The sequence below is a fragment of the Fukomys damarensis genome, unplaced genomic scaffold, assembly GCF_012274545.1.
Source record: "Fukomys damarensis isolate Sample0158 unplaced genomic scaffold, DMR_v1.0_HiC HiC_scaffold_37, whole genome shotgun sequence".
NCBI classification, from domain to species: Eukaryota; Metazoa; Chordata; class Mammalia; order Rodentia; family Bathyergidae; genus Fukomys; species Fukomys damarensis.
The window spans coordinates 62174127-62201199 of NW_022900949.1; the positions used below are offsets into that span (position 1 = coordinate 62174127).

At 36.3% G+C, this 27073-nt stretch overlaps 1 pseudogene; it reads right to left on the bottom strand.

Annotated features, from left to right (window-relative positions):
- Positions 1-11307: 11307 nt before the first annotated feature.
- LOC104871108 lies at positions 11308-12523 on the bottom strand (annotated as a pseudogene).
- Positions 12524-27073: the final 14550 nt, after the last annotated feature.

The following is a 27073-nucleotide window of genomic DNA, read 5'->3' on the forward strand; positions in this document are numbered from 1 at the left end:
GGAAAGCGTCTATACTTGATGTTACCAAGAGGTAAGAAGCGCTTGGTAAATTTCTTATTAAAGGAAGAAAGCTTTGAAGTATTTTAAAATGTTACAGGTCCTTCAGCACTTAATCTAGGCCAGCAGAGATGCCAAGAAAAGCAGTGGTAAACTATTACCCACACAACTGAATCACTGCCAAAACAGCATAGAGAATACTCTGGGGGCTTTCAAAATTCTTCATTTTGTGATACACCAGGGCACTATAATCTTACAAGTCATTAATATTCACTTCATCTTACTTGAGCATTTCTTTAAACTTGTCCAGTTCAGTCACTGTCTTCTGGAGTTTTAAAACAAGTGCCTCCACTTGACATTGTAAATCTGAAATGACAAGGTAATCATCTCATTAGTGCAGTTTAAGTGCCCAGATACTTTCATACAGTAAGCCATATTTTTTAGTTTCCCCTCAGTTTCTGAAGTATAATGCAGCTGTTTATCCCACTTGTATGACAAGATGCTACTCATCTATTGACTGCTCAGCCCTCCCCACTCCAATACCCCAGAGAATTAATGAGTCCTGATAGACCTGATATGTTGGCCTCTTTCTGTCCCTTACATCCATGCTAATTTGCAAACAGATGACAACTTTACTAATGCTTTCCAAGAAAATTTACATAGCCAGCATACATATACATTTCTGGTCACGTGGCTCACTACTGAAGTGCTTGACTGCCTTGTGGTCTGGAACCAAGAAGCACTGCTGAGTCCTCCTGGTAGAAATGAAACCGCCAGATCGTACCAGGCTCACCGTCAGGACTTTGTTCACTCTGGGCAGTAGCTAAGAGGCACCTTAATACTTTCAGAGCCAGGAGAATACTGTAGAAAATAGGCTTCCATAGTCTTGAACTGGAAAACTTAAGCATTATTTGAAGGATGTTATTCACGAAGCTGTCGAAGGTGACTAAATGCAGAAATGAAACTAAAGTAGAAAGAACTAACGGTGTGGTGTGACTTGTCTATATCTGACCATTAGCCCGTGTGTGAGAAGTGTGACTTGAACCCTAAGCACTAAAGACAGTTCTTGATGGTATTCTTTTCAGGGATAACTGAAGGTGGAAAACAAATTCACATAGATATACTGACTGGTTCCTACAAAAAAGTAATTCAAAACACTGGATTCATAAAATTTCTATGTTCCATCTGGTGTTTTAATATTTTTTTAATCATAAACTTTATATGTAGCCATACAAATATATAAAACTTCTATATAAACCTTCAACTTGCTTTGTTTTCTTAAATGAGAGAATAAATTCATTCTAGACATGTTTCATTAAGAATTTAGTTTTGTATTAATTTTTGTTTATTCAGTATTTTCTCATACATTATTTTTAACTATTTTTATTGACAATTATAGGCACAACAATATGGAATGACTACATAGAGCTATTTAATGTGTGCTTTACCCCAATATTTATCACTTTTTGAGGTGAGAACACTTAAAATTTATTCTTAAATATTTTCAAGACACATTGTCATAAATTCTAGTCACCATGTTGTACAGTAGGGCTCTTGAATATTCACACTACCTAAATGAAAATTTGCATCCTTTAGTCAACATCTCCTCACACACATTATTAAATTTTATCCCTGTAATGGCCATATGAGTGCTAATAGCCCCATTTTCCAGATGATACAAAAGTGGGATCCCGATTGTGCTTAAAAGTCAGTGAAGGAATTCGCCAGCAGTAAAAAGGACTGAAGATGTTGAACTGCAGAGGGGACACATTTGAGAGGATCATCCCTCAAAACCAGATTCTATTATGGAAAAATCTGATAGATACTATTTATAAGGGAGGTTTTTTTTTCATTTCTCAAGTGATATCATTTTATGAGAGAATAGAACATACACACAGAAAAAAATGTAATAAAACATTTCAAAAAGGCAGCCTCATGAATGCTCTGCAGTATTTTGCTGTCATACAGTTCAAGTGGGCTTACAGAGGACTTCAGTCAAAGCAGACTTTGACTCAGTCTGAGGAAGGAAGTTGAGGTTTATGTAGATTGTCTCTAGGTACTGAAGAGGGAACTTTCTCCTCTATCCTTTCATTTGTAGTCACAGCTATCATGAATCAGATACACGTTTTGCTTTTACAGGTGAAGATTCTAAGGATCAGAGTAATTAATTAACTTATCAAAGTTCACTCCGCTAGTTAGACGTGACCTTGTGATTCAAACCCAGGTCAGCCTGATCTCAAAGTGCTCTCTCTCACGCTGACTGCTGGAATATCAAAGCTGCAGGAGAATATATTTGTCTATAAAATCTAGGTGAGCACGGCTACAAATCAGTTATAATATTCCCGGAACCTTTACAAAGATGCACCTAAGACAAATGAAAAGTATTATTTTACATAAAATGTGTAGTGAATTGGTAGAGTATGTAACTCTGAAGGGTGGTTCAGATTTTAATTTTTGAAAGTTTAAAGATCAATATAACTAATGAAAGCTATTGAGACGAATGTAGTGTCGTTGTGACCAATTTTATGAGACAGACATCAAAGAGAACAATTATGCCTTTCTGTTAAATGTTCTCTGGTGCTTTTGCCAGATGAAGCATGGGTCTGAGGCCCTCTGATAAATTTTGGTACTCTAAAAGCAGCTATAGTTAAGAGGAAAAACAAGCCCCAGAGAATTGGTACTTGAAATGTGAATTAATGCAATTAATTCTCAATTACTTATGGTAGATGGTAAAATGGCAACTAATTAAAAGTCCAACTTTATAACACTAAAAAGTACGCAGGGGCTCACTCTTGAATATGCTTAGGCATCAGAGTTCTAGAGTTTACTGGATTTGAAATAAAATAAACTATGTCATCAGTACTCAACCGGAAGAAAAGAAAAGCTAGTATATTTTCTAGTACTACTCTCTTTACCGGTTCACCTAAATCTTCCTTTCTTTCTTCCATTTCAACATAACACAGATAGCTAAGCTTTTAATTCACAGTACCTGGTGATTAGAGAAGCCACTTTCTCCAAAATTAGCTGCTGTGTATATTGGAGTAAATATGAATAAAAACTGGGATATTAAATAAATGTTTTACTTAAAACAAAAACCTCTGAAGGCTTTCAGGTGAAGTAAACAATAATACAAGTGGGCTGGGGATGTAGCTCAGTGGCACCGCACCTGCCTGGCAAAGCCCAAGGTCCTGAGTTCAATCCCAGGACCACAAAAAGCCAAAACCAAAAAACCACTGACACACACAAGTAAACCAATAATATAAATAATGTCAACTAAGAAACCATTTTATAGAAGCACAGAAGAGCTACAGAGTTGAGGAAAAAAATATAATTCATAATGTAAAAATCCCCCTACTGTGTGATTATGAGTTGTTTAGTATATTTTCATGATTTTTATACTTTTGCTTATATTTTTTGTAGTCAAGAAAACTACACAGGACATATCTTTGCCATTCTGAATGAGGTATAAGCATCCTAAGAGTTTATTATGGACTGGTAGGTTAGTAGAGTCCTTTTGTTTTCAGAAGCAGAGTGCCCAGTTCCTGTCCTTAATAAATAAAAGAACACAGTTAGGATAAGCAGCAGAGAGATTAAGCCACCTGCACAAAACAGCTCCTTCAGTTTCGGAGGCAAGGAGTTCTTAAATAAGTGTATTGTTCTGTACGGTCCTTCTGTATAGTTAAATAAATTCAACTTCAATTTTCTGTCATTCACCATGACATTGGATTATGAGGCAAAAGGCCCTGAATGCCTACAAAAAGAAAGAAAGCGTTGGCTTTAAACACCATGCAGATGTAAGGCGGAACCCATGGAAACAATCCAAAATTTACAACAGCACATTCTACTATGATGTGACTGCGTTCTTTGCAGATATTAAATAAGAAGCAAATGATTTTAAATGAACAAAACAAAAAAGAGCTCTTAGCTTCTCTTCATACGAAGCCAGCTGCTTGCTAAATAGCATTACACAGGCATCAGATTTGGAGTAATTAGTCAGTTAAGAGAATCCTAGTATTCTGGAAGGTTTCTAAAAACTACACATAGAGCATTCACAGTTAACTATTTTATAGGATGACATAAAACTTTAATAGTCACTTGGAGGGCATGTTCAGTTAATATCATAAAGAACATCTTTATAGTAGAAAGATACCTCAGCTTTAAATTTTAAATTTCCTGATAAAGAAAACACCAAAAATTTTAAAATCTGATTGGAAATACTATTTGGAAGAAAATGACTTGAGGTTCAAGCAGCAGAATGAGGAAGAAGCAGGCAGAGAGTTGGCACTCAAAGATCCAGGGTAACTTTTTTAAAATAAAAAATTAAACGTTGTAACTTTTGAACAGTAGAGATACTGAAGAGAAAGAAAACACTAAGACAGGATGGTTTAGAGGTGTGCAGGACCGCTGAAGCCAGACTGCCTAGTTCAGTTTCCCTGTCCATAAGGTTTCTACCGCTGCATTGACTCATTTACGTGTAGAAGGAGAACAGGGGCAGATGTGTCAGGGGCCCTACACAGATGCCAGCGATTACCATGGAGCTGGGGAAGGATGAGGGCCCCTCCCCACTTACACCCCGAATCATACCACTTCTCACTTGAGGGTCTTGTTTTCTCTTTAAATTTTATTTTAAAATCTTTTTAGGTTAAAAAGATTTTAAAAGTTATTAGCATGCATTTGCTGCATTTGGGCCTAGCGTTAGCAGTGGTCATCTTTGTAAGGGAAAAAATAAAAATGGGAGTTTTGATTGGTTTTTTCTTTAACAACCTATACATTGTGGCAAAAATGTTAACACTTGTTAAATATGTTAAATATGGGTTCAAACATATTTGTTGTATTACTCTCTGTATTTTTTCTGCGTTTGGAAATTTTATACATACATACTGTTTAGAAGAGTAAAAAATGATAGCAAGTTCTGTGCTAATGAGTTTAAACAACTCTGCTCTGTGTATACACAACAGAAAAGAAAAATAAAAAATGGAAACGAAACACACTAAGAAGCGGGATGACAAGGGCTTGAAACAGCCATCAATGACGGCCCACCTGAACCTGGGTACAGGGAATGGAGAAATGTACCTAGCTGGAGGGACCATGCTACCAACGAGTCGTTTGGTTTTGAAGGTGAGTGACAGAGACATGTTCCTCCGCATTTTGGAATGGTCTGTTAGTCTGTTCATAGGTCTCCATGCCTATCAATTTAATGTATGCTTTCTAATCTCTGTCACAGGTTTGAAAGAAACTGCTTTTTGAAGGTATTGTTAAAAATTACACCAATTGTGTCATCAACTCTCGGTCTAACTTTTCCTTTTTTACTCAACATAATGACTGAGCCATCCATGTGTGGCTGTGCATAGATATGATTCATTCCTTTCGGGCTGCCACATAGTATTTCATGGCATGTACACATTTAACTTATATGGTCCTACAGTGATGCAATGTAGGCTACCCAAAAGTGTTACACCACAAATAACCTTGCCATAAAATAAGAGTTTTTGTCCATCTTGTGTACTTTTGGGAGAGTTCTTCTGTAGTATGTTTCCAGAGGTATATTAGGTATAGGTATGACATCACAGGCACACACCTACTTAAATACTGCCAAATGGTTCCTAGAACACACTAACAAACATTTCCATCTGAATTAAGGTTGCTGCTTTCCTAATACTCATTAGAGCTATTTTTTTCTAATTTTCGCCAATCCAAAGGGTACAAAGTAGTATCTCACTGCTGGTTTAACTGCAGTTCTCTGCTTACTATTAAAACTAAGCATCTCCCACTTTGCCATTTGCAATTCTCTTTATGGTTTAACCTTTCTACCAGTTTCTTTTTTACTCTCTTCTATCAAGCTTTCTCCATCACCCCTCCAGAGAAACAGCTGTTTTCCAGGAAATGAATGACCTTTACTGGCAATTCTAAAGTTCAACTCTCTATTCTACTGATTTCAAACTTCAGGCAGCATTTGATACAGCTCTTATCTACCGTGGCATCACTCTGGCTATTGTTTCTCAGTCACTGTTAATGATTTTCATCTTTAGATTTACTCTAAATGTTGGGAAATGCTAGGGACTCTGTCCTTAGCTTTTTCGCTATTTGTTTTAAAATACATAGAATAGAAATAGTTGCACAGTTTTCAATAATAATATATAGTAGGTATATTTGTGTTAATATACAACTTATTATTTTACTTCAGCAGACACTGAGTCTCTATTTATAGCTTGGTTCCATGTTAGGTAGGTTCAGTGTATAAATATCAATAAAATATTTTCTTATGTACTTAAATAATAATCAACTGTTTCATTTAGCCTTGATGAATGGTAAATTAATGTCTTATTTTTATTTATTTGTTTGTTTATTTATTTATTTATTTTGGTTTTTTTGAGACAGGGTCTCACTATGTAGTTGAGACTGACCTAGAACTCACTGTGTAGTCCAGGCTGGTCTCGAACTCACAGCGATCCTCCTGCCTCAGCTCCCGAGTGCTGGGATTACAGGCATGCACCACCATGCCTGGCAAATTAATGTTTTAAATAACATCAATAACTCCTTTAAACTAAAGTCTGTTTTGTTTTCTCACCATTTGAAATTCTTTTAACTAGATGTCAGTTAATTATGTGACTGAAACTGTGATTTATCATCATGTATAACTGATCTGAATGAATAAAAATCAGTCTGCAGCATTAAATACAATTATATATGTGTACTATTATATGAAAGCTGATGAGTTTTTGACCCTTTTCAAAAGTAGTACTGTAGCTCATCTAAAATTTCTATAGTGTGCATTCACAGAAAAAAACTTTATACTTGTAACATACACCAATATTAAATGAAAGTTATTTAATGAGTATTCAACTATGTCTATTCCAAATTAACATATTTTAACTTTAACAAACACTTCACAAAGCTCAGATGGTGATATAGCCACTTAGAGAATTCATTTCATTTTAGAGGTTTCATTCACATCTATTTTGAAATAAGTATGCCTCAAGTATATTTAACATTTTCTGCATCGTGCCAGAAGGGACTGAAATAACACGGACAGATTTTTATAAATCAGGTGCTAGAACAGGTGTGGATACAAATCTAAAAAGTTATAATTCAGTACAGTTGTAGTTATATAAAAAACAGACAATCACTTGTGTGTGTCTATATGGGGAGGTTGGCAGTGGGTGGGGTGAATTAAATCAAGCTAAGGAGATAATCAGAATATAAAATTTATAAATGAATTATATTTTAATATTAAGGATTAAGACTCACTTTGGAAATGTTCAAGTAAAATGTATTTAAATTTTTGCTGTACTTTTTATTCTTAATATTAAACTAAATCAATATAACAGAAATATAATTTATAAGGACTTATAAAATATGACAAATTCTGCAGCTACAAATAAGATAGAGAATCTTATTAAACTCTAGTCAAGTCTTTAACCTGGTTAAATTATTTAACCACTCTCAAATGACAAAAACGTACATAATACTTTGTCTCATTAAAGTAAGTCCTGACAGGGCCAGGGACTTAGCTCAGTGGTTCCAGTGCCTGCCTCACAAGCACAACGTCCCGAGTTCCATCCCCGGTACCAAAAAAGAAAAAAAAAAACAACTTCAAAGTAAGTCCTGACAGAGTTAAGAAACTTTCTGAAGGCTTTAGAACAGTATTTTGCTTTCTGTTGAATCCATACAAAGAATAAGTTTCCACAATTACACATATTTATAAGTTATAATGAGATTTTTCAAGGCTAAAAAATACTAGTAAAGGACTTAGCCCACTGTGAACTAGGGACCCACAATGAAATGAACAGAACATTAACTCAAAACATTTATAGGGTGCAAAAGAAAAAAGACTTTGGATTGATAATAAAATAATGAATAAATGGAAGACAGAAAAGATTGGGTCTAAAATTTAGAAATTTTCCAATACAGCACATAATCATATAGACACATCAATCTTCTTGAACAGACCATTGTTTCATGATCAGTGTTTACGAAGATTCCTGTATGCAGGACTAAGTCTATGCAAACTGTAAAAAGCTGTGAAAGCTGTGGAGGACATCTTCAGCCAATAAAGTACTGATTCTCTTCTCTGCACTCTTTGTCCCTGTGCTTGGATGGCCGCAAAATAGGCAAAGGACAAGATGTCCTTCAAATGAGTAAACCCATGCTACAAAACTACTTTGAGCTAACTGCATTCTAAAACAAATTCTACTATACAATTACATAATATAAAAAGCAATTTTTTTTAAAAAAGTGTAAGACTGAAGAGATCCTCAGGCAATATTTACAGACATATTTAAAAATTCAGCTATTGAGATGTTTATTATATCACTTTAACACAAAAAACTCAACCATCTAAGAATAGGGTAAGACTAAGTACATTATTTTTCACCCAAAGAACAGAATACTATGCATGCTTTTGACATTGAAGGAGTTTGTGATAAAGAAAATCAGGGGAGGGGGTATAAAACTATTATATTATTTTTATAAAAATGACGTGTATCCAGGCCGGAGATTTAGCTCAGTGGTGCTACACCTGCCTCCAAAGTGCAAGGTCCTGAGTTTGATCCCCATTATCAAATATATATATCTCCAATATATAATAAATATATAATATCCCTAAAATAAATGTTCATAATTCTATGTGAATATTGAATATTGGAATTTCCTAACTAATTTGCACAGCTTACTTTGGTAATACAAAACAGAATCATATTAAAGTATCTTAATGCCAAATAAACCATACAACATACCCAAACTCACCTTATAATTCATCTTTTTCTTTTTTCTTTTTCTTCTCTTTTTTTTTTTTTTGAGACAAAGTCTCACTATGTATGTGCAAGGTCCTGAGTTTGATCCCCATTATCAAATATATATATCTCCAATATATAATAAATATATAATATCCCTAAAATAAATGTTCATAATTCTATGTGAATATTGAATATTGGAATTTCCTAACTAATTTGCACAGCTTACTTTGGTAATACAAAACAGAATCATATTAAAGTATCTTAATGCCAAATAAACCATACAACATACCCAAACTCACCTTATAATTCATCTTTTTCTTTTTTCTTTTTCTTCTCTTTTTTTTTTTTTTGAGACAAAGTCTCACTATGTAAATTCACTATGTAGCCCAGGCTGGTCTCAAACTCACAGCAATCCTCCTGTCTCAGCCTCCCAAGTATTGGGATTATAGACATACACAAGCATGCCTGGCTTTATAATTCATCTTTTAAACCACTAATAGTTCTTGTAACCCATTACTAGGTGTCTACTGTTCTCTGGACCTCTTCTGACTTCCCATTTGAGAAATTTATATTTACTAGAGCCACACTGGCTGTGGCTAGATACAATGCCTCATGCTGAAGCATAAATCAGTGACAACAATGCTTTAATGTTCACAGGCAGTAGAGATCAGAGGATAAGAGCTCATGTTTTGCAGCACAGTCCTGGATTCAGCTTCTGGTTCTGCTGATTATCTATGTGGTCTTGGGCAAATAACACCACTCCCTTAAGCTGCAGTGCTCTCATCTGTAAACTGGAGGTAATAAAGTGCCTGACTGCAGAGGGTGACAGTGATAATAAGAGGGCATCTATACGCTGCATTGGCATGACATGTACGGAGAGCTTTGTAAATGTTAGATGTCATTTAGATTATGGTAGAAGCCACCTAAACTCATATGGACCATTTTTCAGTGATTCAAGGACAGTATTCCATATCTGTGACTTGCTAGTGACAAAGATGCTATATGCTGGAGATTCTGGCAAGGAGTAAGAGGCCTTGAACATAGGGGTCATTTATTTCTCATTAAGAATGTCACTAACACTCATGCTATTGGCGCATAAGGATGCTCACTTGTAAATGTGTATGAGCGGTAGGTGTGTTCCAAGCCCAGATACAAAGTGGTTCTGTGTGTAGGAGGAAACGAATCTGTGTGAATGTTAGAGAATGAAGCTGCTTCCCCACGACTCTTAGCTGGAGACACCCTGTGGATACAGTGATCTTAGTGCAGAAGGTGCGTACAACAAGGACATAACATCCGCCACATTCATTCCTGATCAAGCCTGCTGTCAGTCACGTGATACCTGTCTCACGCAGAATAGTCCAACTGGTGACTGGATGAAGAGTCCAAGTGGTGACTGAACGGGTGACTCGTATCTGAATGTACAGAAGAAAAAGATGTACACGGTAACGTGAGGAATGTGGTCCCATCAGGCTACAAATAAGAAGATAAAGAATGAAAGAGGTAAATCTACTTTGAGAGAGGTGGATTTAGACAATAAGGCAAAGTCCACAGGATGAAAAAATTAGATCTAAAGCTTACAAGGCCCTGAAGGGTATGGTGCACCCAAAGAAAAAGCAGAAAAAGTGGGAAGGTTAAGATCTAGCCTTAAAAGAAGAAAAGTATGTTGGAGGTGAAGAATAAGGAGAAAACGTTGCAACGGCACAGGTGAAAAATCACCAGAGAGTAAACTAGAATCATAACTGTCTCAGAGCAGAGGAAGGGGTCCTAAAGGAGGGATATCTATAACTAACAGACGTCTATGATCATTACAAAAAAAAAAAAATCCCTCTAAGATTCAAACTTCCAAGGACAGGTGTGGTGTCGCAAACCTGTAATCCCAGCACTTGGGAGGCGGAGGAAAAAAGATTACTGCTAGTTCGAGGCCAGCCTGGGCTACAAGATTCAAACATTCATAAAATGGAGATAACATATAAAAGAGATAACTTTTACATGAAACCTCAATATTTGGAGCAAATGAAAAAGCCAGGAAACAAAGATAATCTGGTAAGACTCTAGTGGTCAAAGACCAAATGGCTTCTATGGGAGACCCCTTAAAAGATTCTCTATTCTTTTAATTTCTAATTTTCCATTTATTATTGCTATCTAGTCACAGAAGTGTACTTTAGCATATGTAATATATAGATATAATTTTATATGAAGAGAAACTATGGCAGACCTAGCAGGGGCCTTTAAAAGGAAATACAAGGAAGGCAATAATGGAATTCTTCCATACAGACTTCTGATCTGCATTATTTGATTCTTGCTTAAAATATAAAACCTTAATATTAGAAGCAAAGATAAAAATAGCAAAGAAAAAAATAAAATTAAAGACCAATGATAAGAAATTGCTCTGTGCTGATGCATTGCATATATAATATATATGTATGGCCAAGTGATAACAAAAATATCGATGTATTATAATTCACTGTCATACAGTTAGAAACAGCAATTTCAAATCAAGCAGGATTGGACCAACATTTTCTCAGTCTTCATTTCAATGATATGAGGAATAAGCTATATTAACAGCGACTTTTGATTAGCAGTAACACGATAAATGTTTCACAAGATATAATTTTTCTCTTTGTTCACTTGTAAAACTTGGTGCCTTTTTGTAATGTTCTTCAAGTTCTTCCATGGCGCTGAATTTATGCCGCCCACTGCAGTAGAAGGTCTCTTTTACCTGGACTTTACAATGCTTATTTTTCCCTTGTGCTTTAACGATACTGAAAAATCATTTGGTGAAGATTCACTATCACGGATGAGAAAAATCTCCTTCATGTCCCCTTCCACTTACTGCCATTTCTGCTTGATGTCTGGTAACTTTATCATACTACCAATGATTGCCAGCAAACTTTCCAGTAAGTAAAGGCCTAATATAATCACATTGCGGAGGTGGTGGTTCAAAACTTGAAGTTAATGAATTATTCTGCATAATGGTAATGCAGCTTTTTGGCACCAGACCAACCATCCCATTGATCTTCCTGCATTTCCACCACTCCGGGTCATTTTCTGGCTTTTCAGTAACATCCATTATGTCACCTTTCTCAAAATTAAGTTCTTCATCATTGGATGAACTGAACGGGTAATGAGCCTGTACCACATGCAACACTTGCCCAGTATTTAGGTTACTGACAACTGCTGCTAATTTCTCTGAGTGAACCCACATGGTCACCCAAAGGACTGTCGCCTTCTTTAGTTACCTAGTTCGAAGGGAACCATTCAATTTGTCCGTTGTAGCTACCCCGCCACCACCCAGCACTGCATTTCTCCATGACAATCACTTTTGTTCCTTTTATCAATGGTAATTCATCTTCTCTCTCAGCCATGGAGGTAAATTTCACGTAGCCAGGCATGTTGAGGTCATAAAGACGTTTCCCTGGGTCAACAAAACTGTCCTCAGCAGGAGATGCACAATCTGGAACACTAGGTTTTCTTTTCACTTTTCCAATGCCCGGCCTGGATCATTCCCAGGGTAAGGTATCTTTGTGGGTAGCTTTTCCTAAATCATTTGATTGATACAGCAGCCTAAGGTATCCTTTAGGTTTTTTTACAACAGGTGCTTTTTGAGCACTGTTTTTCCTTTCCACATAGTTGGGAGGCACAAAACCTGTTTTATTTATGGAATTTCTAACTCTCCACCAGGACTTAGAATCATCCAGAAGCCATAATCTTTCATTCTCCTTGATGTCCAGCTCTTGTTCTTGTTGGGCTACAGAAACAAATTTGGCTACTACTACCCCTTCTTCTGCCATCTTTCAACACTTTCAGCAGGGAGGCGATTCTCGAGGCTCAGGAACTGGAACAACTTCAGAGATTCTCCCCTCCAGCTGCCTCCCCCTCGGATGTGGGAGCTGGGAACCTGAGGGCTTTCGGTCCTGTGAAGCCACCCCAGCCAGCAAAGTGGCCGAGGCAGCGCTGCCAGCTCCAGGACTCCTGTCCGGGTAGCAGGGGCGCTTCCCTATGCCGCGCCCAGGCGGTTTCAGTCACCTGAGGAGAGCACCCCAACTCCACCGAGGGAGGGAACAGCATGAGGCCTGCGCTCCACCGGCCCGTAGCTCTCAGGAGAGGGGTGGGGCATGAGCGGCCAGAGGGCAGCCCCCGCAGGCCTAGAGTCTGTGTTTCAATGGTGACCCTGTTCTAAGAAGGATTTTCAGGGTTCTAGTTGTACCATCGGGCTTGCAACTTGTCTCCAGACTTTGGACTAGGAAAACTAGTCCTCCTGCTTCTGGGCACAGAATCAGTGTGCAGTGTTCCAGTATCAAGCCAGTCTCCAGGGGCTGCTGGATATAGTAAAAGGACCACCACAAAATTAGCACTTTCCTCCTGTTATTAGAAGGCAAGGTTGGAGCCCAGGGTTCAAAGGAAACCATAAAGGCTGGTCAAGTTACCACAGTGAGCTCCCTCTGAAAGTCATACCTTGCAGGTAAGGTCAAACTGGGATTCTGCTCATAGACTTCTCCATGTGCCATACAATAGATGACTCTCGAATTAATCATAGCCACTCTCTTCTTCAGTAACCTATTCTAAAAGAAGGCACACAACTGTTACACCTAACCAAAGAGTATCTGGAAGATAGTTTAGTGGAGATAAATGAATCTAATAGAAATTAAAATTTATGTTTTCCTTTGTGATTAAACTAGTTTTAAAGGAAATTCTAATACTCATACTACATATAATCATTTGGTTTGCTGTTACACTAAGAAAACCACTTTAAAATTGCACCTTAGTATTCTATCTTCCTATATAGTTCTTCAGGCCTTATAGTACTATTTAATCTTGTTTATTCTCCTGTTGTCTTAGGATAAGTATCAAAAGCCACCATATTTCTACTTCTTTGTCTGAGAAATGTCTGTTCATTTCAGATGCCCATTTTTGGATTGGGTCTTTAAATTTGGGAGGTCTGATTTGTTTAAGTTCTTTTATATATTCTAGATAGTAGACCTTTGTCTGAGGGACAGCTGCTGAATATTTTTTCCCATATTGTGGGTTGTCTCTTCATACTGTTGGTCGTTGCTCTTTCTGTGTAAGGAGAGATCCCATTTGTTGATTGTGCTAGTTCACAAGCAATTGAGGTTTTGTTCATAAAATCTTTTCCTACACCAATGTCTTCAAGAATTCTGCCTAACCTCTTTTCTAGCCAGTTTAGTGTTTCTGTTCTGTAGATCTTTAATCCAATAGCAAATAAACATATGAAAAAATGTTCAATATCACTGGTCATTTGAAAGATGCAAATGAAAACAACACTGAAATTCCACCTCACCCCAAAATGGCTGCTCTCATGAAATCAACCAATAACAAATGCTGGCGGGGCTGTGGGGAAAGAGGAATCCTGCTCTCCTGATGGTGGAAGTGGAGACTGGTACAACCACTGTGGAAAGCAGTATGGAGAGACCTCACAGAACTAAGATTGGAAGTTCCATTCAACCCGCTATTCCCCTGCTGGGGTATCTTCCCTAAAGAATTAAAAGAATCATACCACAGTGATATATGTGCACCCATGTTCATAGCAGCACAACTTGTGATAGCTAAAACTTGGAAGCAGCCCAATTGCCCATCAACAGGAGACTGGATAAAGAAAATGTATTTTAAAAAATAAAATGGAGCTCTACTCTGCCATAAAAAATGATAAATTAGAGACATTTATAGCTAAATGAATTCATATTGGTGCAATACTCTTAAGTGAAATAAATAGGACATACTTGTATATACCGAATAATTTCTCTAGTGTGAGAAACTGAAAGTGAAAATAAGGACTAAAAAGTATAATAGATAATGTGAAATAGGAAGAAAAGGGACAAAGAGGAAAGGGAAATGGGAGGGGTAGTGAAAAGAAAAGAAGGGAATGGAATCAATATGAGAAAATGACAATGGAAACAAAGTCTTTGTAGATAGGGAGGGAGGGAGGGATGGGTTGAAGGGAGGCCGGGGGAATGGGGAAAAATAAGACTACATAAGGTACAAATTTCCAACAGTGGATGTCATTATATTGCATATATTAAATGTACCAATAAAATTAATTTTTAAAAGCCACCATATTCCCATTTTGTAAATTAATTAACTGACTTAAAGAAATTAATAGTTCATCCAAAGGACATGTAAAAGACATAAAAGGTCCAGAAAGTAGAAGAGTTTGGTTCCTGGGCCAGGATTTTTTTTTTTTTAACTAAAGCACATTATTCATTTTCATTTTTTTAACCTTCCTAGAAAAGCTACTTATTAAATTAAGGAATGCAGTATTTACTTCTGTGTCAGGTTCCAGATAAGGAATGCAGTATTTACATTATATTACAACATGGATGACTTCACAAATAATATGCTAACACACAAGTGACAACACATTGTATGGTTTTCTTTATATGAAATGTCCAGGAGAGGCAAATCTGCAGAAAAAGAAAGCAGTATGAATAATTGGTGTGGGAGGGGCAGGAGCAGAAGGGGACTATTCATTCATGGCTACAAAGTTTCTTTTGGGGGTGACAGAAGTGCTCTAATATTAGATGGTGACAATGGTTTACACAACTCTGTAAATATCCTAAAGCCCACTTAACTCTACACTTAAAATGGGTTGATTTTATGACATATAAATTATATCTTAATAATGCTGTTTTTTAACAATTCAATTAGGATGCTAAAACATTACATCCAAAATGATTTCATTAAAACATTGGCATATTATTTGTTATACCAAACAGCTTACTTTTTTTTACATGGAATAAATTTGAAAGTTGGTAAAATAAATTTAAGGAAAGATAGTAATGCTGAAATGATTTAACTGAACTCTGTCTTCCAATATTTGTGACTGCTGACAAAAAGTAAAGGACACTTTATTCTACCTGGTGGAAGGAAAATCACTTAAGTGGACTGATTTGTGGGTCATAATGACCTCTGAAAGGAGTATTATCAATTGAGATAAATTATACATTTTGGAAGTCACATTAGTGTGAACTAAACATAAAATTATAAAACTAATGTAAATTAATCTTCTAAAAGGGAGATAAGAATTTAGTCTTCAAATTTCTATTTTATATGTTTACTCTCCTGTGAAAAATTAAATCTTAGCAGTAAGGTTTAGGCTGCTATTTATAACCCATTATTTATTCTTATGCCACTATTAAACTATATGAACCAGAATTAACACATGTATTTAAATTCTGAGGATCTATATTTCAAAAAGATAAGGAGAAGGCCAGGGTTTGGCTCAATGGGCACTGTGCCTGCCTTGCAAGCACAAGGTCCCGAGTTGGATCCCTGGTACCAAAAAAAAAAAAAAAAAAAAAAAAAAAAAAAAAAGGAGCAAATACAGTTGAAATGTTTTTTTTTTTCAATTATTGAGTTTTTTTGGTACATTCTAGGTATACAGTAACATTCATTATTGGGATCTTGTACCTCTACATGACAGGTGTTGGTTCTTATTTTTTCCCCTTGTCCCTGCCCTCCCTTCACCCCCTCCTCCTCTCCCCATAAAAGTTTCTATTTTAGAAAAGTAGTGATCACAAAAACTATAGGGTTGAATCAAAGTTTAAATTATCCAATGGTTATTTAAAAGAAAAAAGTAATAAAATGTAAAAATGTGAACATTTATTTTACTATGGAAAGAAGAAAATGGCATCAGAGTAGAAGAGGGTTTTGAGGTCCTAATCTGACCCACCTGTTACCTGGGCATGGACACACACTGAGGAAAGGTGGCTTGTCAGGGTCACCTGCGGAATAATGTGGGGGAGAGTCACCATCTGACACTCGGCCTAGAATGCTTTGAATTAACAATACATTGGTGGGAAATATTGGATAGGGAGGGCTGGACAGTTAAAACGGAGAAAGATAAAGTGAATTCTAAAGAATTCTAAAAGTAAGAGGTGGGTATATAAAATACTGGGACATTTTTTAAAAGTATAATAAATAAAATGGTGATAGAATATTCAATTCAAAATACAAAGAAATATATTTCATGGTGGTCAGAAAAGACTGTAACACATTAACTTATTAAGAAAGAGAATCTTAGGGCTGGGGATTTAGCTCAGTGCTTCTGCTACCTGCTTCGCAAGCACAAGGTCCCGAGTTCGATCCCTGAGACCAAAAAAAAAAAAAAAAAAGAGAGAGAGAGGATCTTAGAATAAGGAACAACTGAGAGCCTGAATAACAGGTCACTATATGGAAATTCAAGTGAATTAATACGAGGAAGGAAATTCATTTATATGTAACAGTCAAAGTTGGTTCTACAATCAAGAAGCTTGTAAAATGGCTTTAGGGAGAAATATAAACATGCAAATGCTTAAAAGAAGATTTAATAATATTAATTATAACCTATTTATAAAGTCTATATTTAAATAAATTTTAAAATTTACTATTGTATTCTTTAAACAAACTTTGCTTCTTAAAAAGATGTGAAAAAGAAAAGACGACTGTATCAGTCTGCCCTTACTTTGATTTACTCAAAGAAAATCTAAAATGCTATGCTTATTACATTAATGCAATAATTTTTATGGGGAGAAGAGAGTCACTGCAGTGTACTAGCTTTCGCTTTTCTCAAAAAGGTGACATGATTTCTGGATTAATAAGATGGAAAAGCTATAGGTGGTGACATCCAGATTACAGAAAATCTTATAGATCTTACTCAGCCAGTAATATAAAAATTAGACGTGTATTAAAAGTAAGTAGGTTAAATATGATTGAAGTTCACAAAAAATTATGAGACAAATGTCATAATATGATAGAGAAATAAAAATAAAATGATATGAATGACAACATCACTGGGGCTAGAACACTTACAAAATATTCTTAGTACTAAGGACAAAATACCCTGTCAAGAGACTGCTAGTTAAGAATGCCTGGGCATGGAACTGGTGTGAGCGAGGAGGTACAAAGTCCTCTGAATGCTCATGAAGAGGTGGAAACAACCAGCACAGCAGAAGTCAAAGAGAACGCAAAGCCCACTGGCTGGCATAAGGTAGATACCCAAGAAATATTCGCAGAAAGGAGAGAGGGGAGAAGAGGGAGGGGAGAGAAAGAACAGAGGACAGGGGAGAGGGGAGAAAGGGAGGGAGGGAGAAACGGGGTGAGAGACAGAGAACGTAAGAACACGGCACCGGGACAACACATGGCAACACGTGAGAGGTGGTACGAGCACAGGAAACACGTCAATGGATAGCAGACACCTCTGAAAGAGGGGAGGTCAGATTGTGACCGATAGCAAAGGCGCAGGCTTGAAACAACGGAGCTGGGGACATCTGAAAAAGTCCCTCATGGACAGGAGAGGGGAGAATGAAATATACGAACCAAGTATGCATTGAGGATCTATCGTCTCCCCATTTATATGATCAGAGAACGCAAATAGAAACTTTGCCGTCTTTCCTGAACTGGTAGTTCTATAGCTTTCTAGGTTGGCTTTCAATTACTGTGATAAAATATCTAAGGTAATCAACTTAAAAGGAGGAATGGTTTGTTTTGGCTCACAGTTTCAGAGATGTCAGCCCATGATCACTTGACAGTTTTACTTTGGGCCTGCGGAGGAATAGTGAATCATGGAGAGAGCACATGGCAGAGAAAGTCTGTGTTCTTCATGGCAGCTCAGTAGCAAAGGGAGAGACAGGAAGGGGCCCATGGTCCCAATATCCCCTCCAAGGCCCCCAGGGTCCTAACTTCCTCCAACGAGGCCTCATCGCTTACAGGTTCCACACCTCCCAATAGCTGGTAATACTTGGGGCTGGTAACCAGGCCTTTGATAGATGGGCCTCGGGGAGATATCTTAAAACCCAAGCATATCACCTTCCTGAATCACTGGAAATATATCTGAAAATGAATGGGAAAGAAATGGTATTTTGGTGCAATTTAATCAATTCACCAGAAAGATATCTGTGGATGATGCAAGAGGTATATTTATGAATGTTTTTCTAAGATATTTTGACAATTCCCATACTGAAACACTGACATGGGAACGAATAAAATTATTATTGATTAAAAATAAACAACTGCAGGGCTGGGGATTTGGCTCAGAGGTTCTGCTGCCTACCTTGTAAGTGCAAGGGCCTGAGCTCGATCCCCAGAACAACAACAACAAAAAAAACAAAAAACTAAAAATAAACAACTGAGTACCTAATGATATGTGGGAAGTAATATTTGTCATTGCTACTTGAGAGTGACTAATAAATTAAGACTTAACAAATTTATGTGTCTTCAACCAAGGGAAATGTAACAGCCTTAAATTTTTTTGTTACTGTAATGTGGATGTTACCTATCAAGTCAATCTATTCAACACCAGCAGCAAACAATGAAGCTCTAATTTAGTCTTGAAATTGTATGGCTCTTTACTCTGCAATTATACTGCCCTTTAGAAGAGTATGTTACCTCTCTAACTGTACAGCATCTACGTGAAGACTAAATAGACCAGAACCTCCACCTGTACTTCTGATTGAATATATGCTCTACTCAATGAAGGTGAGGCCTTAACGAGTATAAAAACGGTGGTTAATTAGTGCTACATTGTTTAGAGGAAGTATTTACTGTAGGAGGTGGAATTTGAGCTAAACCTTAAAAGATGTGCAAGATTATTACATTTTTAAATCAAGTTTAGTGTTGAACAACATCAGAAAGAAATTTTAAAAAGAGGAATATCACTCCTATTTTCATCACCCTAGAATGTATCTTCACGTCTCCATATGCCTTTGTGGTTTCTATTCACAAATATATCTATTTGAACCAAATTGCAATTATACAATTTTGTGAATTATTTTTTACTATGTAATATAATCATACACAATGTTCCCAGGTTGATTTCCAATGTTCAGACTGACATTTTTGAAGTCTGAATAATGTTCCCAAATGTTGGAATATGATACTTTCTTACTATTTCATTAGTGTTAAGCATAAATTACTATAGTTCTTCTAATAATTCACTAATATAAATATGATCTTTGAACATAAACAATTATCTTCTTCTAAATTATTTCCTAGTCACAAATTCTGAGGAAGGGGATTTCTTGATTTAGGAAAGTAAATTTAAATGAAGTAGCATGAATTTGTTGGGTTTCAGTTCTAAGTAACTAGGATACATTCTATACAGTTATGAAGAAAGTTTAGGGTAGAGAAGACTAGGAAGATGCAGTGTCTAAAACTAATAAACTTATTGGCGAAATAATTTATTATTTAATATTTTAATATTTCTAATAGTATGCTGTCTCACGAGGCCAGAATTCATCACAGCAATTATCAATTATTCTTAAATTTTAATAAAATATCTTTACAGTTCTACTTAGATTTAAATGTGTTAATTTTATACAATTTATTGAGAAATCCATGGTGCATATTATCCATCAGAATGATTATCTAGCTCCTTCATCAATATTTTCAGCCCTGCTGCCATAAATCATTAAAATATATGAACACACACATAAACAATACTATAAAATTTGTACAACCACAATTATTGAATTGATGAGGATGAGCTCTTTGTAAAAAATATGGCCACTTTGCTTTTCCAGAGAGTTCACCTGGCATGCCCTTCTTTGCTTAGCCCATTCTAGGCTGTGTGATGGGTCCAGGTATGACTGGATGCCTAATGAAGTTGGCATGGTTTACTGCAATCAGGGTCACCAGAAAAGAATGGCAGCCAGGTGGACCAGGAAAGACCAGCAGTAGAGATGCATAGGACAGACACGGCAGCAGGGACAACACAGGCAGCAAATGATCAGAGGGAAGTAACGCAGTGACAGAGAATAAAGCACCAAAAATAGAGCACATACTAAAGGATGGCGATAAGCAAGATCAAGAATATTGTCGAGCCTAGCATAGAGGCACAGATCTCTAATCCCAGTTACCACAGAGGCAGGAGAATGACAGTTCCAAGGCTAGCCTGGGCAACTTAGCAACATAAAAAAATATGAAAGACTGGGGATGTAGCTCAGTGGTAAAGCACTCCTGGGTTCAATGCTCAGTACCAAAAGCCAAACTCAACCAAACCAAACCAAACAACCCCCTCAACAACAAGGACAGCCAAAGAATGTGATCAAAAAAAGGACAAGAAAAGAAAAATGTCTTTCTCTAGACAGAAAGTGTATCTGTGAGAAAAGATGGCATTTAATAAGAAGTGGAACATGAGAACAAGGGATCTGGTGCCTTCTCACTTTTGTTCCTGCTCAAAATAGAAATCTTGGAGAAATAAGTTGGTAAGGACTAAATAAGTGGAGTCTTACTGGAGTGCAATGGTTACATTATGTAAATCTTTTCTCCTGAGGTACTTCTAAAACCTTGTGATGATACACTCATTTCCGTGAGTACAACTACCTACACACTAGGACATAAAGCTTTAAAATAACATAGTCTAAGAAAAGAAGATTAAAGTTTTCCTTCACACCTGCAGTATCTTTCTGGGTATTTTTGCATCCAAATTCTTATGGCTTAATAAACTGCACTGCACTCTAACTGCCCTGTCTACATGTGAAAGTGACCCACAGCAGCACGTATATGGGGTCACCTATTTATTGTCTGCCAAACTGACACTGCTTTGTTAGTGGGCTCTTTCAGTGAACATGACTGTCCCTAAAATAATTACTCATGTCAGTGTGACTTTACATGACATTAAAAGCATAAGAATCAGCAATACAAACTCATTTGTAAAATATATTGTAACACATGGAAAAGAACTAAAGAAAGCTACAACATTCCCAACATGGAATTAGGAAAGCAAACTCAATGGAGATGAATTAACTCACCCTTACAAACTACACATTCCTGTATCTATGACAATCCTAGTGGCAAAGACTCAATCCTACCTTTTGCAATTATAGTTTCATACTTGTCAGTCATGTGTCCCAGCCTAGGTTATAGAAATTATGATCCCCAAAAATAATGCAAAAAAAGTTATTTGTATATTGGGAGGGAGAGAGGGGTTGAAGGGAGGGTAGGGAAATGGGAAAAAAATAAGAATCAAGATGGATTATGTAAAGGTGCAAATTTCCAACAGTGAATGTCATTATATTGTATACATTAAATGTACCAATAAAATTAATTTAAAAAAAAAAGAAATTATGATTCCTACCAGGTCAACCTGTATTGGTAATTAATTGTACCTACCTCGAGCCTTCTGTGTCAGTACCACTCAGTGTGCAGAAGGTCCTTCTATCCTCTATATTTGGCCTACTCTGGCTCAAATGCTACCTCTGTGTGGAAATCCTTTCTGACTTCATCTGGATGTGGCCATGTGCCTTTGCACAGGTCTCTTACAAGAATAGGAAGACCCCTCAGAAGCTAGAGTTATTAAATAAAGGAATCAGAAAACATCACATGGATTTTTCTTTTTACACAGATTTTTAAAAAAATTTTTTTGGAAATAATTATAGATTTACATGAAACTGCAAATAAATCTATAGGGGGGTCCTATTCCCCTTTAACTCTACTACTGTGTTGATGTTTGGTATAATTGTAGTACAGTATGAAAACCAGGAAATTTATATTGGCACAATCTATACAATTTACTCAGATTTTACCAGTTAGACACAGCGTGTATATGTTGTTCTGTGCAATCACATCACACATGTATCTTCACAGAACTACCACCACAGTCATCATACAAAATGTATCACCAAAAAGCTGACTCCTGCTACTCTTTTCTAGCAAAACTTAGCACTATTGTTCTCATCATTTCTAATCCCTGGAATTTGCTAATCTTTCTCTCCATCTGTAATGTTATTTCCAAAGTGCTATACAAATGGAATCATCGATTAAGTAAGCTTTTGAAATTGTTTTAACTCAGCCAAATTTTGAGACTCATTCAAGTTGTTGCATATACTAATAATTTTTCCCTTTATGTTGCTGAGTTGTTATACATGGGATGGATGTAGCGCAGTCTGTCCTTCACCCAGTGAAAGATATCTGGATTGTTTCCAGCATTTAGCTATTGGGAATAAAAATGCCAGGAACATTTACATACAGGTATTTCTTCTTTTTTGAAGATAGGTCTCTATTTCCACTGTATAAATGCCCAAGAGTTGCTGTGTTATGAGGGAGGTACATTTGTAGTTTTAGAAGAAACTGCAAAATTATTTTCTAGAATGACTATCATTTTACATACCTGCTGGAAATGCTAGTGATCTAGTTTTTCTGATCTTCTCCAATACTTGGTATGGTCAGAATTTTTAAATTTTAACTATTCTAACACATTTATCTTATTGTGCTTTTATTTTTCATTTCTTGATGGCCAATGAAGTTGAACATTTTTAATGCAATTATTTTCTAACAGTTTATCTCCTTTGTGAAATTTCTGCTCATATTCTTTGACTATGTTCCAATTGGATTTTTTGGTGAATATTGAGGTTTGAGAGTTCTTTACTGTAAGTACAAGTCCTGTGTGGGTTAGTGTATTAGTCAGTGCTTACTAGGGTCAGATGTAGAAGAGTGCAAAATATCTGTCTGCGTGCTGGTCTGCACTGAAAGCCAGGAGACGACATCCAAAATGAACATAAGGATTGAAACTCCCCCGAAGAGAAAAAACCCACCAAAACTCTCCCAGAAAAAAGCAGCCACAACAAAGCTCCTTCAAGGAAGATCAGCGGAAACCTCTCCCTCCCATTTTGCTTTTATACCATCCTGGTAACCGTGCTGACTCAAATCAGCTGGGCATTCCCACTGAAGTTGACAATTAGTTAACCACAATTAACAAGTATTTTCTGCTAGTCCACAGTTATCTTTTCATCCTTCCAACAGGGTCTTTCATAGAGCCAACATTCTTAATTTTTCTGTTTCTACATTTTCTGCAATTTCTTTTATGGATGACTTCTAGTTTCACTGCATTATGGTCTAATAGTAAACTCAGGATTATTTTGATTCTTTTCTATTTGTTTAAGCAGGCTTTTTGGATTAGGATGTGATCTATTTTGGAGAAACTTGTGTGTGCTCAGAGAAGAATGTGTATTCTTCTGTGGTAGAGCAGAACACTCTGTAGATACCTATTAAGTCCATACATTCAAGGGTGTGGTTCAGCTGTTATTTCTTTGCTGATTTTTTTAGATTTACCTCTCTGAAGTGGGGTACTAATGTCACTCATCATGATTGTGTTAGTGTTTATTTGATCTTTTACATCTAGCAGTATTTATGAAGATACATGCTCCAGTATTCAGTGCATGTGTATTTACATGTGTTATCTCTTCTTTTTGAATTATTCTCTTAACTAGTGTAGTGATCTTATTTGTCTCTTCTGATCAGATTTAGCTTGAAGTTTTCTTTTTATGAGAATAAAATTGCTACACCTGCTTGTTGGCGGGGTGGTCCTGGTACATGAAACATTGTTTTCCATCCTTGATTTTAGTCTATGAATGACCTTTTGGATTAGATGAGTTTCTTGAATGCAACAGAGTTGGATTCTGTTTTTCCAGTCTTCCAAACTGTGTCTTTTAATTGGAGAGCTGAGGCCATTAACACTGAGAGATACTAGTGAGAAAGTTAACTCCCAACAGTACTCTCTGTTGATGACTTCTATTTTTCTGTATGTTTATCTATTTGCTTTGCTTGATGTATTCATTCCATCTGGACTCTTGGCACTGTTGTCACTATAATATACATCTCTAGCTTTTTAGTATAAACAGAATAAATATCCCACTGTGTCATATAAGATGCAAAAGTGCAACAAATGGATGCATTTACCTCCTCCCTCTATTCTTTATGTTCTGATTATCATACATAATAGCAGCATGCTTTATCAGCCACAAAATAGGATAATTCTTGTTTTAAATGAATGTAGGAACTTCAAAGATCTACAAAGGAAAAGGAGCTTTTTATATTTATCTGTGTTTATTATTTATGGTGCATTCCTTCCTCCCTGAAGAAACTAGAGCTTTGTCCATTTTTTCAATGTTTATCTCTCCCTTTCAGAGTGAATAATTTCTATTGATCTATAAAGTTCAAATTCTTCTTTTGCTGTGAATGCAAAATTCTATACAAGTCCATCCAGGGAATTTTTATTTCAGATACTGTGTTTTTTAATTTTTAAAGCTTCAACTTCTAAAGATTCTCATTGATGTTTTTTATTTTTATTTATTACTAGAGCATTTTTGTCTATGTCCTTGAGCATAGTTATAATAGTTGATTTGAAAACCTAATCAGGGCCAGGGATTTAGCTCAGTGGTTCTACCACCTGCCTCGCAAGTGCAAGGTCCTGAGTTCAATCCCCAATATAAAAAAAACAAAACAAAACAAAACTCATCAGCTATAATCATACCTCATAGATATCACAGGTTCAGTTCCTAGCCACTCAAATTATCACAGTAAAGTGAGTTAATATATTTTGCTTTTCTGGGTACATAAAAATTATATTTATAATTCACTCTGGTCTATTAAATCATATCTGAAAATGTACATATATTAACTGAAAAATATCTTTTTGCCAAAGACGCTAACAATGAGCTGAGTCTTCAGTAAGCTGTAATTTTTTTTTGCTCAGTGAGTGTTTTGGCTTGATGTTGACCGCTGCTGACTAACCAGCGTCATAGTTGCTGAAGGTTAGAGTGGCTGTGGCATCTTACTAAAATAAGACACTGAAGTTTTGCCAGGTTGACTGAGTCTTCCTTTCATGAAAGATTTCCCTGTAGCATATGATGATTTTTGATAGAATTTTCCCCACACTAGAACTTCTTTAAAAACTGGAGCCTATCCTCTCAAATTCTATCACTACTTTATCAGCTAAGTTTATGTAATTCTTGAAATTGTTATTTCAACAATGATCATAGCAAATTCCTAGGAATATATTCCATCTCCAAAAACCAACTTTCTTTGATTATTTATAAGAAGCAATTCTTCATCTTTTAAAGTTTTATTATTTGATTAAAGCAATTCAGTCATATCTTCAAGCTCCACTTATAATTCTATCTGTGTCTATTTCTTGCACTTAAGACTTGAAATCCTATGGTTAGATCAACTTCCTCTAAACTTCTATTAAGGTTGATATTTTGACCTCCTTCCCAAATTATGACTCTTCTGTTGCCATCTAGAATGGTGAATCCTTTGCAGGATTTCAATTTACTTTGCAACAGAGCCCTCAGAGGAATCACAGTTACTGACATCAATACCATCATCAAATATATAAACAGAAAGATTTGAAGTTACTCCTTGATCCCTATGCTGCAAAATGGATGTTCACAGGCATGAAAACATTAATCTAATTAACCTCCACCAGAGTTCTTTGGTGATCAGGTGCATTGTCAGTGAGTTATATTCTGAAAGGAATCCTTTTTTTTTCTTCTGAGCAATAGGTGTCAAAAGTTGGCTTAAAAGATCCAGTAAACCATAATGTAAACAGACATCCTGTCATCCATGCTTTGTTTTTCCATTTATACGACACAGACAAAGCAGACTTAGTATGATTCTTAGCACCAAAGGAGCTTCAGAATCACAAATGAGCATCAGCTAGAACGTCAAGTCACAAGCTGCATTAGCACCTAACAAGAGTCAGCCTCTCCTTTGAAGCTAGGCGGTGACTTTTCTCTAGCTATTAACACTCCTAGATGACATCTTTTGCCAATATATAAGGCTGTTTCATTGAAAATCTGCTGTTGAGTGTAGCTACCATCATGATTTATCTTAGCCTAGATGTTCTAGAAAACTTGCTAAGCTTCTATGTCAGTCCCTGCTGCTTACCTTGTATTTTTATGTAATAAAGATGGTTCCTTTCTTCAAACTTCACAAACCAACCTCCGCTAGCTTCAAACTTTTCTGTACTTCCTCCCCTTTCTCAGCCTGTCTTCACTTAACTGGCATTCCTCCAGATTAGGCTTTGGCTTAAGTGAATGTTGTAGCTGGTTTGATTTTCTATCCGGACCAATAAAACTTTCTCTATATCAGCAAAAGGTTGTTTTACCTCTTACAATTTATATGTTCACTGGAGTTGCACTTTCAGAGTCAAGAACTCTTCCTTTACATTCACAATTTGGATAATTGTTTGGTACAAGAGGCTAACCTTTCGACCTATTTTGGCTTTTGACACCTTTTCTCATTAAGCTTAATCATTTCTAGCTTTTGATTTAAAATGAGAGATATGTGACTCTTCCTTTCATTTGAAAATATTGAGTTAACTGTGGGAATACTAATTGACCTGATTTCAATATTATTATTGTGTCTCAGAAAATAAGAGGGTGCAAGGAGAGACGGGAATGGCTGGTTAGTGAAGTAGTTAGAACACACAATTAAAATTCATTAAGTTCAGGGCCGGGGATTTAGCTCAGTGGTTTCCCGAGTTCGATTCCCCGGTACCAAAAAAAAAAAAGTATTAAGTTCATCATTTTATATGGGCATGGTTCCTAAGTGCCCCCCCATTACAATAG